Genomic DNA, 13,385 nt, shown 5'->3' on the forward strand with positions numbered 1-13,385 from the left:
TCATTTAATAAAAATGAATGAGTGAACTTATCAAATCAAGACAAAAGGCAGTTGTAATTTCTTGTAGGGCATTACCATTTCAGAAATAAGGCCTGTGATCAGATGTCTGATCAAATGTGGTTCGGTAGGTTGCTTAGTGTTGGACTACAAAGGCAGAATTCAGGAATTGTTTCTCTCTCCAATTGGGACATAAAAGAGCAGGTTAAATACCATTTCCCCAATACATTTCCCCAGAACTGTGAATGTAATCTTACTTGGATATAGAGTCTTTGCACATATTACCTAGTTAAAATGAGGTCACACTGGATTGGGGTGGGTCCTAATCAGATGGCTGGAAGAATGCCACGTGATGATAGAAGCAGAGATTAGAGTGATTGTTTACAGGCCACAAAACACCAAGAATTGCAAAGTAACCACCCAATGCGAGGAAAAGGCAAAAAATGATCCTCCTCTGGAAACTTTATAGAGAGCATAGCCTGCTGACATCCTGAGATGGGGCTTCTAGCCTTCTCTGTGAGAAATAAATTGCTGTTGTTTTAAATCAGCACATTTGTGGCAACTAGTTTCGAAAGGCCTACTAACTAATGCACTTAGAAATAGGGCTTGTTCGTTATTTACTGTGCAAACATTTTTTGAGCATCAGGCAACCTGGTAGTCAACGGTCAATGATCCAGTTCTTCCTGTCTTCAAGGTGCTCATGGCCTAGAGGCAGAGATCAGCAAGTAAGGTTGGCCCTGGAACAACCCCGGGCTTAGGGGTGCTGACCCCTTTGCACAGATGAAAATCCATATATAACCTTGGCCTCCCCACAGCTTAACTACTGATGGCCTACTCTTGATCAGAAGCCTTACTGATAACATAAACAGTTAACACATATTTTGTATGTTTTATGTATGTGTGTGTGTATATATATATATATATATATATATATATATATATATTATACTCATATTTTTAAAAAAATTAAAAAAATATATTTTATTGATTTTTAAAGAGAGGAAGAGAGAGGGATAGAGAGTTAGAAACATCGATGAGAGAATCATTGATCAGCTGCCTCTGGCATACCCCCTACTGGGAATGTGCCTGCAACCAAGTACATGCCCTTGACTAGAATTGAACCTGGGACCTTTCAGTCTGCAAGCTAATGCTCTATTCACTGAGTCAAACCAGTTTAGGCTATACTCATATTTTTAAAAAGCTAAACAAAGAGACTGCTATTAAGGAAAATACATTTACAGTATTTTTTTCTCTTTTTTTCATTTACAATATTTACTGGGAAAATTTCTGCATATAAGTGGACTCATGCACTTCAAACCTATGTTGTTCAAGGGCCAACTGAAAATGGAAATAACTGTAATGGAAGTCTTATAAGGGAATTAAGCTCCAAGAGCACAGGAAAGGAGCATATAGCCAATCTAGCCTAGAGGAAAGGGGTGTCAGAAAAGGCTCTTTGAAGTTGTAACTTTTAACTGAGCCAGATTTGCAGGGAAGGGGATAGCTTTGTATATAGAGGAAAGCATGTGTAAAGGGACACAATCAGAGAATGTGGTATAATTTAAGAAGTGCCCCAAGTTGATTTTTGCTGTCCTTGCTTATGAAGGAGTGGTTGTAATGGAGTAGGTTATAATAAATGTATGCTATAATAATCCAGTGAGGAATAAAGCAGGTTCTAACTAAGATTGGGTAGAAGCTCCTGCAAATTGACTGGGAGTTTAGAACTACCTGGGATTATTGAGTTGTCTTGATTTTGGTGCTTAGATTATTGGTTCTGGACAAGGATAGGAAAGAAAGGAACCTTTTTTGTAGAAATACTAGAGACCCTATGCATGAAATTCTTGCAGGGAGGGAGTCCCCCTCAGCCCGGCCTGCACCCTCTCACAATCTGGGTCCCCTTGGGGGATGTATGACTGACAATTTAGGCACGGGCCTAAACTGGCAGTCGGACATCCCTCTCACTATCCAAGACTCCTCGCTCCTATCTGCCAGTCTGTTCTCTCCTTACTTCCTGGCTTGCTGTTCTTTAGTGCTGCCGTGGAGGCAGGAGAGGCTTCTGCCACCGCCGCTGCACTCGCTAGCATTGAGCCCAGCTTCTGGCTGAGTGGCATGCCCACTGTAGGAGCATACTGTCATAATTAAGCACCATAATACCATTATAGAAACTGAACTGGTGCATGATTTTTATATATAAATATTGGACTTATAGCATCAAACATGGCCAAAAAAGATTCTAAAAATACCCAAATGTTTCAGCAGGCTTATATTACAGACCCGCTTACAGGAAATCATGTTTGATTTATTCATTGTTCCTAATACCATTCTTAGAATTTTTATTCAGTTCTTTGTAAAAGCAATCACATTCTTAACTCAGTATCCAGTGTGAAAATAGGTCACTGTGGTAGATTGTCAGAATACAAATGTACATGGAATTGATATTTGGGGCTAGATCTGACTCAGATAAGTTCTCATTGTAAAAATATTATAGAGCAATTTGTCTTTCCCTTAAGCCTCTCTGTTTTTGATAAGAGGTTTATCATTCAGAACAAGCAAGGGGAATTGCCACAGATATCTTAATAACTGAATATTTACTATAGCTGTGTTTCTTAGTTTAGTTTAAGGGGGAAAAATACAAAGCAAGTTTCCTAATTTGTGAAGTTATATTTGACAAAAGTTTAAAGGTACTTTTATGTGGATCTCTAAAGTGCTGAGCCAAACCTTGTCACCTGCAGTTAAGAAGTAACTAGACAGGGTGTTTTTGAGATCAAGGTAAAATTTTAGATAGGAGGGGAATGGATGTCACAAAGATAAAAAGTACTTTGGGCAAGTATTCTAGCCTCAAGGAAAAGTGTGAGAATGATGATAGGTGAGAAAATGTGAGTCAGGATGTGAGTTTGATAGGCCCAGGTGGAATGTATGTTGGCAGGAGGCAGGGAGATGCAAGGAAAGATGGCTAGGATAGAATTTCAACCTAATTGTTTATGCAGGCAGGAAATTTTGAAAGGATTTTGCAGAGTGTGGTAAGGGAATCAGCTATCCACTTTAGGAATGTGAATTTTGAAATAGGGCAAAGAAAGATTTGAGGGCTTAAGACTAGAGACTAGAGGTAATAACAAGAACCACGAGACTGTCCCAAGAGGCCAGCACTAGATTAGCAGTGAGAGTGAAAGAAGGAGGATGCTGGAGACTGGGAAGGGGGGAAATCTCCACATTCAACTTTGTATGGGGGTCACAATGGGACATGTGAGTGAGCAGCATGGGCGGAGAGACTTTTCTTGTTCTGGCCTGGAGCCAAGCTATGGTGAGAAGATGGATTCCAAAAGGAGCACATGGGATGCAGACTCACCTTCTCTTTTGCATTGTTTGGAGCTAGACCTGGGCATTTGAGAAGGAATATGAAGTGAGGCCTCAGGTAGTGTGAATTGTCCTCACCTTTCCTCCTGATTCTTTCCTTGCACTCATCACCTTCTCCTAAGGCAGTGGTGGGCAAACTTATTAGTCAACAGAGCCAAATATCAACAGTACAATGATGGACGCTTCTTTGGAGAGCCAAATTTTTTAAACTTAAACTTCTTCTAATGCCACTTCTTCAAAATAGACTCGCCCAGACTGTGGTATTTTGTGAAAGAGCCACACTCAAGGGGCCAAAGAGCTGCATGTGGCTCATGAGCCGCAGTTTGCCGACCAAGGTACTAAGGCATCTGGAGATTTAGATATACCTTCACTTTTTGGAGTCATTGTGCCAAATCCTAATCTTCCCACATTTACCTACATTATTTTTTATTCCCTGTTTATGAGCTCAGATAAAACATTAAATATCTAGACAACAAATATATGAAGAAGGTAAATATCTATTTACATAATTATAGCAAAACCTATGTCTTCCCCTTTTATAGAGTGGGCAGTATGCAATTTTCACCTTACTTTGGTAGGCTACTTGCTAATTTTAGGCCTTGAAGATACAGTGGGACAACTGAGGTCATCTGGTGAGAAAAGTTTTATGTGATCCAGTGGTTCTCCCTGTTATCCTATATAATAAAGAGATGATATGCAAATTAACCCTCACACCCTCACAAGATGGCTGTCTATGACCAAGCTGGTAGGGGGGTTAGTGAGGGTTGACCAAAAGACTGAACAAGTAGGTTGTGTGGGGCAACCAGGCCAGCAGGGGGGACAGTTGGGGGCGAACAGGCTAGTGGGGGGACAGTTGGGGGAGATCAGGCGGGGGGGGGGGAGGAGTAAGAGTTGACCAGGCTGGTGGGAGGGGCAGTTAGGGGTGAATAGGCTGTCAAGGGGGGTGAAGTTGGGGTGACCAGGCTGGTTGGGGGGAAGGCAGTAAGGAACAACCAGGCCAGGAGGGAAGGGGCAGTTGGGGGCAACCTGTCTGGCAGTAGGGGGCAGTTAGAGGAAATCAGGCAGGCAGGTTGGTGATCAATTAGGAACCAGTGGTCCAGGATTGTGATAGGGATGTCCCCTGAGGGGTCCTGGATTGGAGATGGGGTAGGCTGGGCTGAGGGGACCCCTTCCCCCGTTCACAAATTTTGTGCACCAGACCTCTAGTTTAATATAAAGAGCATCGAAGTGAGAGTAAATTAGCTGTGTGACCTTGGTATTTAACTTTTCAATGCCTTCAATGCCTAGTCTGTAAAAGTTGTAGTGTGGGAAGATAAGAAAATGAGATGAGAGAGTGCTTTGAAATTTTTTGAGAGCAGCTGCAGAAATGCAGAGCATTGTGTTTTGTGATTCCTGAAGGCTTGATTGCTATACATTTTCAGGTTAGATTGATTTGCTTGACCACAGATTTGTTTGTCCTCTGACATTAGTGGTTATTTTCCTGTAAGTCAGTACAGTCTGTCCTCAGTGATCAGCAAATCAGTTGTGATGAGAAATAGAAATAGACTCAGACCCAGGCAAGACTTCTGACTCAAAATCCATTCTGTTTCCACCATGTTCACACCTTCATAGCTTCTCCTAAAGTGTGTGTGTGTGTGTGTGTGTGTGTGTGTGAAGAGAGAGAGAGAGAGAAGTGGAGAGGGAGGGGGAGGGAGGGAGAGAGAGAGAGAGAGAGAGAGAGAGAGAGAGAGAGAAAGAGAGAGAGAGAGAGAGGGATTGGGGGATAGTAGTTTATAAAAATGCAAATGCACACTCAGGGCTTTATGAACTGTGGATCTAGAACAGGGGTGGGAACCTTTTTTTCTGCCAAGGTCCATTTGGGTATTTATACCATCATTTGAGGGCCACACAGAATTATCAACTTCAAAATTAGCCTGCTCTATTTGGTCAAACATTTAAGTAACTCACCCCTAATGCCTTGGCAGGGCCAGATCAAATGATTTCGAGGGCCTTATTCAGCCCTCAGGTCAGATATTCCTCACCCCTGATCTAGGATGCTAACTAGTCAACTCTCTTTCCCTTTCATTGCATTTCTTCATCCCTTTATCTATATTCCTCTTACCTGTCCCTTTCCTGTTCATTTTCTATTTTATGCAAGTTGGTGATAGCATGGATAATGATTGCATGATAGGGGTTGCTATGGTAAAATTTTATTAGAATTACTTTCTGTTTGTTTTTTTTAAAATTATTATTCTTGTTTTAGAGAAGACTGTTATTTGAAGGGTTTTGATCAACTGCTCTCCTTCTGGGCTTCTAGACCACCTTCCTGGGGTCTCAGGCCCAGCTAACCTATCTGCCAGGACTGTTTCCCCAGCAACTGGTGTTACTTTTGGACATTGCATTTCTGGCTTCTCTGCACCTCTGTCCTTCAACTGCTTGCAGTTACACCTCTTCTGTCCATTATGTAGCCCCTTCTCCAGATACTTCTGTTTCCCTTTTGAGTCTCTGGGTAGCATCAGCTGATAATGAGCCTGCTGCAGATGTAGAGCACTCACTGCTCAGAGTTAGAGGAGAGTTGGAGAAGCACAGACAGAATCAGGCCAACCTCACCTTTTTGTAATGGATTTGGTTATACTGAACTAAATGGGGAATTATGTGGAACTTGAATAAGATACACCCACTGATAAATAAAAATACACAATTTCCTACTTTGTGCAAAGTACTCTTTAGGTCTTATGGGGGATAAAGATGAGAATTAAACATTTTGGGATTCAGCAAGAGAGATAAGGCATATTCATTAATAACTATAATGCAAAGTAGAATGTGTATCATGTGTGATAATGTGGACGAATGTAGCATGAAAGGGATAGAAGTTGATGGTTTATGGGCTATTTTAAATGACTCTGGCTGGAGAATAACGTGACTTTGGCTCAATAGAGTCAAAAAATGAAGAGGGAAGAAGTGATAAAAGGCAATTTCCAGAAAAAGGATTTTACTTCCTTGTCTCCCCGAGCAGAAGGCATGCTAACCAAGCAAAGACTGCTACAGTCCAGGCTCCCCCAAAGATAGAAAGTCATGGAGCCCAGCCAGAGTGATTAGAAGTGGGAGATGTTACCATTCTGCCAGGGTGGGAATAAGAGGGGAATTTCCCATCACTTCTTGATCTAAGCTCAGGTAGTTCACACCATGCTGATCATGATCCCAGGAGCAACTGAATCCTAAGGTTTTCATGCTTTATGTGTAATAAGAGTGTACTGCTCTTTATTAATTTGAAAAGCCTTTAGGAAGAATCAAAGTCTAACACAGTTCTTATTATAGAAAGTTTCACCAAGTTGAATGGGGCGTCCTTGAACTAAATTTGCCTATTATAGGAGTCCCAAGCTCCCTAAGAGTGGGGCCTTTAGACCTACTCTTGCTGGGCTTAAATATTGGCTGGTAGCAGCCCAGGGGAAACATGGCCTCAGAGACCGCAGAGTGGATACTCACCATGGGAAGTGTCAGTCAGCTTCCTCCTGGTGGAAGTTTCCATTAAAAAAGACCCATCCAAGGGGTTCACTTCTACCACTTACAGTTAGGAAATCAAAGAGTGAAATCTATAGTGAAGAATAATGTTGCTGTTATAGATAGGTTGAACTTAGCCTGTGGATGAAATAACGCTTGAATATAGGTCTGAGTAAAACAGTGAAGAGAAGGTCATGTGGACATCTTTGGAAGGAGATTCTAGGCAGAATGAAGTGCATGTAGAAAGATCCCGGTAAGGAGTGTGCTGGGATTGTATGATAAGGAGGGAGAAGACCAGTGTGTCTGGATCAGAGTAAGTGATGGTGCAAGGGGTTTTATTCCTTTAGTAGAGGCCTGTACATGAAATTTGTGCATGGAGGAGAGTGTCCCTCAGCTGAACCCGCACCCTCTCCAATTTGGGATCCCTCTCCCAATCCAGGACTGCTGGCTCCTTACGGTTCACTTGCGTACCTGCCTGATGGCCCCTAACCATTCTGCCTGGCAGCCTGCTCACCCCCAACTGGCCCCCCCTGCTGGCCTGATCACCCCCAACTACCTTCTTCTCCTGGCCTGATCGCCCCTAACCTACCTCTGCCTCGGCCCCACCACCGTTGCTTTGTCCGGAAGGTCTCCCGGTCTAATTAGCATATTACCCTTTTATTAGTATAGATTCAACAGATATGTATTGGGTGCCTACTCTATTCTAGGCACTGAGGATACAAAAGGACCAAACACACCAAAAATTCTCTGCCTTTACCTGGTTTACATTCCATTGAGGAAGACAGGCAAACAAGTAGATACATAATTAAATAGTGAGCAATGCCAAGGAGAGAGAATGGAGTAGAAATGGAGGATATGAAATGGTGAGTGAGTAGAGATGGTGGTGAGGGCAGGTCTTATTGAGAAAGTGTCTTTTGAATAAAGATCTTTAGGCTGTGAGGGAGTAAACTAGGCAGCTGTGAGATAGAGAGGCATATCCAGGCAGGGGGAGCTAAAAGTACACAGCCTCTGAGGCAAATCTGTGGTAGAGGAACCGCAAGGGGCCCAGTGTGACCGAAGAGTACTTGATGAGGCGGATAGAAGGTGAGATCAGAGAGATATTGGCAAGCCAGATCCTGAAGGGCCTTTTAGATTAAATAAGTGAATTTCACTTAAGGGACCAGTTTCCTTGTGCCATAGGTAAAGAGAAGCACTGGGGACATGAAATGAAAACCGTAAAACTAATTTTGTTCTCTTGTCTTCACTGCCTTCTTGAACCAGCACTTTCGCCTGGTATGAGAAGGATCGATGCTGATGCTGATGCTGGGGCAGGTCGCCAACACTGATGTCAATTTGAAAATAGAGAGGGGGAAAATTGAACTCTATGAGAAGGTGTCTGTGTTCAATGATGTAGTATTGCATGTTAGAGTTGGCAGTATCTTAGATTGAACTAGTGTGATCTTTTAATTTTATTGGTACTGAAACAAGGGCTCTGGGAGAAGTATAGAGGCCAAGGTCACGGAATTAGTGGCAGACCCAGGACTAGAGTCCACATTAGACTCTGAGTCACAGAAACCTCTCAATATCAGTCTTTTAATCCACTGTGCTTGCAGAAAGGTTAAGTGCATACTGTGGAGGAGGGGGCGTGGGGATGCAGTTGAGCTTGTTTTTTACATACCGTATTTTCTGGCGTATAAGACTACGTTTGAAACGAAAAAAAGTCAACCGAAAATTGGGGGTTGTCTTATACGCCGAGTGTATCCCGAAAAACATCTTGATATGCCGCTAAACGAATTTTCCAACTCCATCCCACACCAATCACTGCAAGGCTGCTCGGACCGCCTCTCTAACTCAGCCAATCCAAGCAGGCTTTTTATGCATGCAAATTATAGTACATGTTCTGTACCCGAAGCTACACTGTGTTCTAGTAAAAAAGCCTGCTCAGATTGGCCAGAGTCAGAGAGGCAGTCTATTAAAAAAAGAACTGGTGTTGCCTCGGAAGTGGGGAGTATTCTTATACAGCGAATATAGGCCTAAACCTATGTTTTAACTGTAAAATTAGGGGGTCGTCTTATATGCTGGAAAATGCAGTAAGCATTTTCCATTAAGAATGAGAACAGTTGAAGGATTCCTCCTTCCTACCTCTCCCTGGAGAGCGCTGCTACCCCTTCCTAGCTGCAATTGCCCATTCAGGTTATAAACCCATTGAGCAGGGAATGTGCTAATTTTATGGTTCACCTTTTGCTGAGACCTCCCTGGTCCTCTGGTAACTGATCTTATTTGACTGATAATTGCAAATCATCATATAATGTTAATAATTTTTATTCTCTTAACTGAAATTCATTTAACCTGGCTCAGCAGATATTTTATGCATGTTGTAGCAGCCTTTTGGGACCACTGAGGCTGATAACCAAGGAAAATATAATCAGAATAGGCTTAAATGAAAATAACATATAATGAGTTTGGCTTGATACAGGAATATGAATCGGGAAGCCGCATTCTCAAATGCTCAGTTGTAATAGGAAGACTTTGTCATGATCCTGGGGGGATTGCATTCAAATTGTGGTTTGTTGTTTGCCACATGCCTTAACATAGACATCTCAATGCACTTTAATAGATCAAATATTAAATGTTAAAGAAGAAAATGAAATTTCAAATTCACTTCAGTCACTTGTATGCTCATGAGAATATGCTCTCCTTTGTCAAGGTCGTCATTCCTTCAGGCACTTACTCGTTTATTCGGAGCTATGCACAACAGGGAAAATAATGTGCTTTGGAGTCAGACAGTCAAGTTTGAATTCTGGTTTTGTAGATTACTACCTGTGTGACTTTTGGCAGGTTACTTAATTCTTTTGAGCTTCTCTACCTTTCTTCAAAAATGACATGAGCATTCACACATGGTAGGCCTTCATTGCTAGTAGCTATTACCATTACTTGTAGTATAAACAGAGTACTGTAGAAACTCAGAAAATGTAGCAAATGTCTGATGATCAAAGAGGGTTTCTTGGAGGAGGTACTTCTGAGATGGGTATGGAAGAATAAGACGTATTTAGCAGATGTAGAGGTCATGGGAGGTCAGTCGGATGGAGGGAAGAGTGTGCTCGGACTCTAGGGGTAAAGAAGAGGCTGGAGAGGGTAAAACAGTCCATTTAAAGTTTCCAACCCATTTATCAATATCTCCACCTAAGTGCCAAGATATGCACATGTAGAGTATAAACTTGCATTTTTTCATGTTTCCTTTAAAAAAAAATTGATTTGAAAGAGAAAGAGAGAGAAACATCAAGTTGCTGTTCCACTTAGTTAGGCATTCATTGCTTGCTACTTGTGTGCGCCCTGACCAGAGATCAAACCTGCGGCTTTTGCACATTGGGACCATGCTTTAACCAACTTAGCTACCCAGTCAGGGCTCTGAATGTTTCTTTCAAAATGCAAACATATTTCCAGAATATAAATATCGATCCAGTTCCATTTAATTTAAATGGAGTTAAATTAAATTTAGTATGTCTACTAGTATGTAGCAAGCATTCTGCTAACCAATGAGAAAACTAATTAATATAAGGGTTTGAACTCACCCTGATGTAACTTACAAAGTAATTGGAAGGCCAAACCATTATTTAGCAGCTCAAGTGCTACTATTGAGGAATAAAGAAAGTACAGAGGAAAGAGTGTTGCTTGAGCTGGAGCTTAAAAGATGAATAGTATTTCCAGTTGTTTTTAAATAAATCATTAGTAATTTAGAGGGAGTTTGTTGAACATGAACTGCATAGGCAGGGAGATCCACGGGAGGTAGTCTAGGGAAGTGGGCTTCTGCTTCAGAATTGTGCCTTTGGCCAGGCCTGCCCTGAGAAAAAGAATGCAATTGTTTGCAATGTCCAAGAAGCCATCTGAGAGAGTGGGTTTTCTTTACCACGGTCATTAGCAAAATATATGTGTGGTTGCTGTTTGAAATATAAAGTATGAATTATGCATGAGCAATAGGAATGAAATGTTGTCATGATAAAAATTTAATTACTATACGATACTGCTTATGAGACAGCAAATTGACTATCAGTGACAAGTTGTCTCAACAGTGAAATGTGCTTGATAAAATGTCCAGTCAATATGAGATAATGAATAATCCCATTAGAACTGTGATAACTATAGCTTTGAAAAACAACTGCCCAAAGGAAATTGAAATTGCATAATTGTGTCCTGGAAAAATATTTTTTTTTACAACAAACAATACATGTGATGCTGTTGAACTTAAAATAATAAGAGACTAGAACCTTCTGACCTATAAGAAGAAATAGAATAAATATATTCCATTGCATATTCAGGTGATTTCCTGTTTTGTGAAATCTGGGAGTATCTCTTCAAAACTTATTGGGATGAAATAAAGCAAACACTTATTATTTATATACCGTGTGCTTGGTGCTTTCACATTTATTATTGCAAAGGAAGATAAATAACTCCATTTTGGCCAACTTGAATCTGAGGCTCAAAGGGGATAAATGGTTTTTCCAGTGTTGCATGGTTTGAAGTAGGTAGAGCTAAAATTCCAACTCAGGTCTACCTGATTTCAAATCCTTAGATCTCTCTATTATAAAACATTGCCTTCATTGATTACTGAGCAAAGGAATGCAGCCCGGCTGGTATGGCTCAGCTGATGAGTATGGACCCAAGAACCAAGAGGTTGGTCACCAGTTTCTTTCCCATTCAGGGCACAGGCTTAGGTTGCAGGGTCAATCCCCAGTAGGGGGCATGTAGTAGGCAGCTGATGGATGATGTTTCCATCTCTATCTTCCTTCCTCTCTCTCTAAGGAAAAAAATCAATAAAAGAATATTTTAAAAAAAGAAATGCAGATATTTTTCATTCTATTTGGAAAAAATGAGAATGACAAGATTGGTCCTTGGAAATTTTTTTTGATATAAAGAGAAAATATAGTTGAACAGAAAATTACACCACACTTGGATCTCTCTTTAGCAAATACTTATCGTCTGGATCAGTCTTTCTAAAATTGTGTTTCTTACCTGAATCCCAGGGAAGAACTTTTGAAAATATAGATTCTTAGGATTACCACAAGAAGATTTTGCTTCCTTGTTACAGTGTGGAACCAGTTTATAAGTTTCTTGTGTGATTCTGAAGTGCACCCAAGTTTGGGACCGATATGATGTGATTAAATGGCTTACTCTCTCTACTTACCTGTCTCCCACTGTACATACAGCTGCCTGGAGTCATTCTGAAAGCTCTATTTTACATTATTTTTGTTCATTATTTTGTGAAAAGTATAATATTAGTAAAAGGATAAGTTTTAATCCCTCACAACTTTTCAAAGAGAGGTCAATGAGTCACCTACATAAGAATCACCTTTGGTAGTTATTAAAAAGTAAATCTTTACAAAAGTGTGAGAACTATATTAATTGACCATAGACATGGATTTATTTCTGGGCTATTTTGTTCCATTGATTCATAAATCTGTTTTTATGTAAGTACCATGCTGTTTGGATTACTATAGCCTTGTATAGTTTGATATTAAGTAGCATGATACATTTGACTTTGTTTTTTCCCTCAAGATTGCAGTGACTATTTGGGGTCTTTTGTGGTTCCATATAAATTTTGGGATTCTTTGTTCCAGTTCAGTAAGATTTTATTTTTACAGAAATTGTACTGAATCTATAGATTGGTTGACTAGTTACGGACATTTTAATGATGTTACTTCTTCCTATCCATGAGCCCGGTATATGCTTCCATTTATTTGTATCTTCTTTACTATCTTTCTTCGGTGTCTTATAATTCTCTGAGTACAGGTCTTTTACCTCCTTGGTTAAATTTATTCCTAGGTATTTTTAAAAATATAATTATAATGGGATTGTTTTCTTAGTTTCCCTTTCTGATAGTTCTTCTTGGGGTATAAAAATGCAACCTATTTCTGAATATTAATTTTGTATCCTGCTATTTTGCTGAATTCATTTATCATAGTACTTTTTCAGTGGAACCTTTAGGGTTCTCTATATAAGTATCACGTCATCTGCAAATAATGATAGTTTTACTTCTTCCTTTCCAAATCAGATGCCTTTTATTTCTTCGTCTTGTCTGATTGCTGTGGCTAGGGTGTCCAGGACTATGTTGAGTAAGAGTAGTAAAAGCAAATGTCCTTGTTTTGTTCCTCATCTTAAGGGAAGTGCTTGAGTTTTTCCCCGTTGAATATTATGTTAGCTGTGGGTTTGGCATATGTAGCCTTTATTTTGTTGAAGTTCGTATGCCTTCTCTATTTTCACTTAGCTAAGAGTTTTTATCATAAATGGGTGCTGTATTTTGTCAAATGCTTTTTCTGCATCTATTGATATGATCATATGGTTTTTATATTTCATTTTGTTTATGTGGTGTAATCATGTTAATTGATTTGTGGATATTGTACCAATCTTGCAATCCAGGAATAAATCTCATTTGTTTACGGTGTATAATATTTTTAATATATTGCTGAATTTTGTTTGTTAAGATTTTTTCCCTTTTTAAAAATTTATTGTCTAAAATTTTACATATGTCTCCCTTTTCCTTGATTGACCTCTCCTCCCCCAGCCATTCCCACCTCAGACAA

The sequence above is a fragment of the Pipistrellus hanaki genome (genome assembly GCF_964339955.1).
Source record: "Pipistrellus hanaki genome assembly, chromosome: 9".
Lineage (NCBI taxonomy): Eukaryota > Metazoa > Chordata > Mammalia > Chiroptera > Vespertilionidae > Pipistrellus > Pipistrellus hanaki.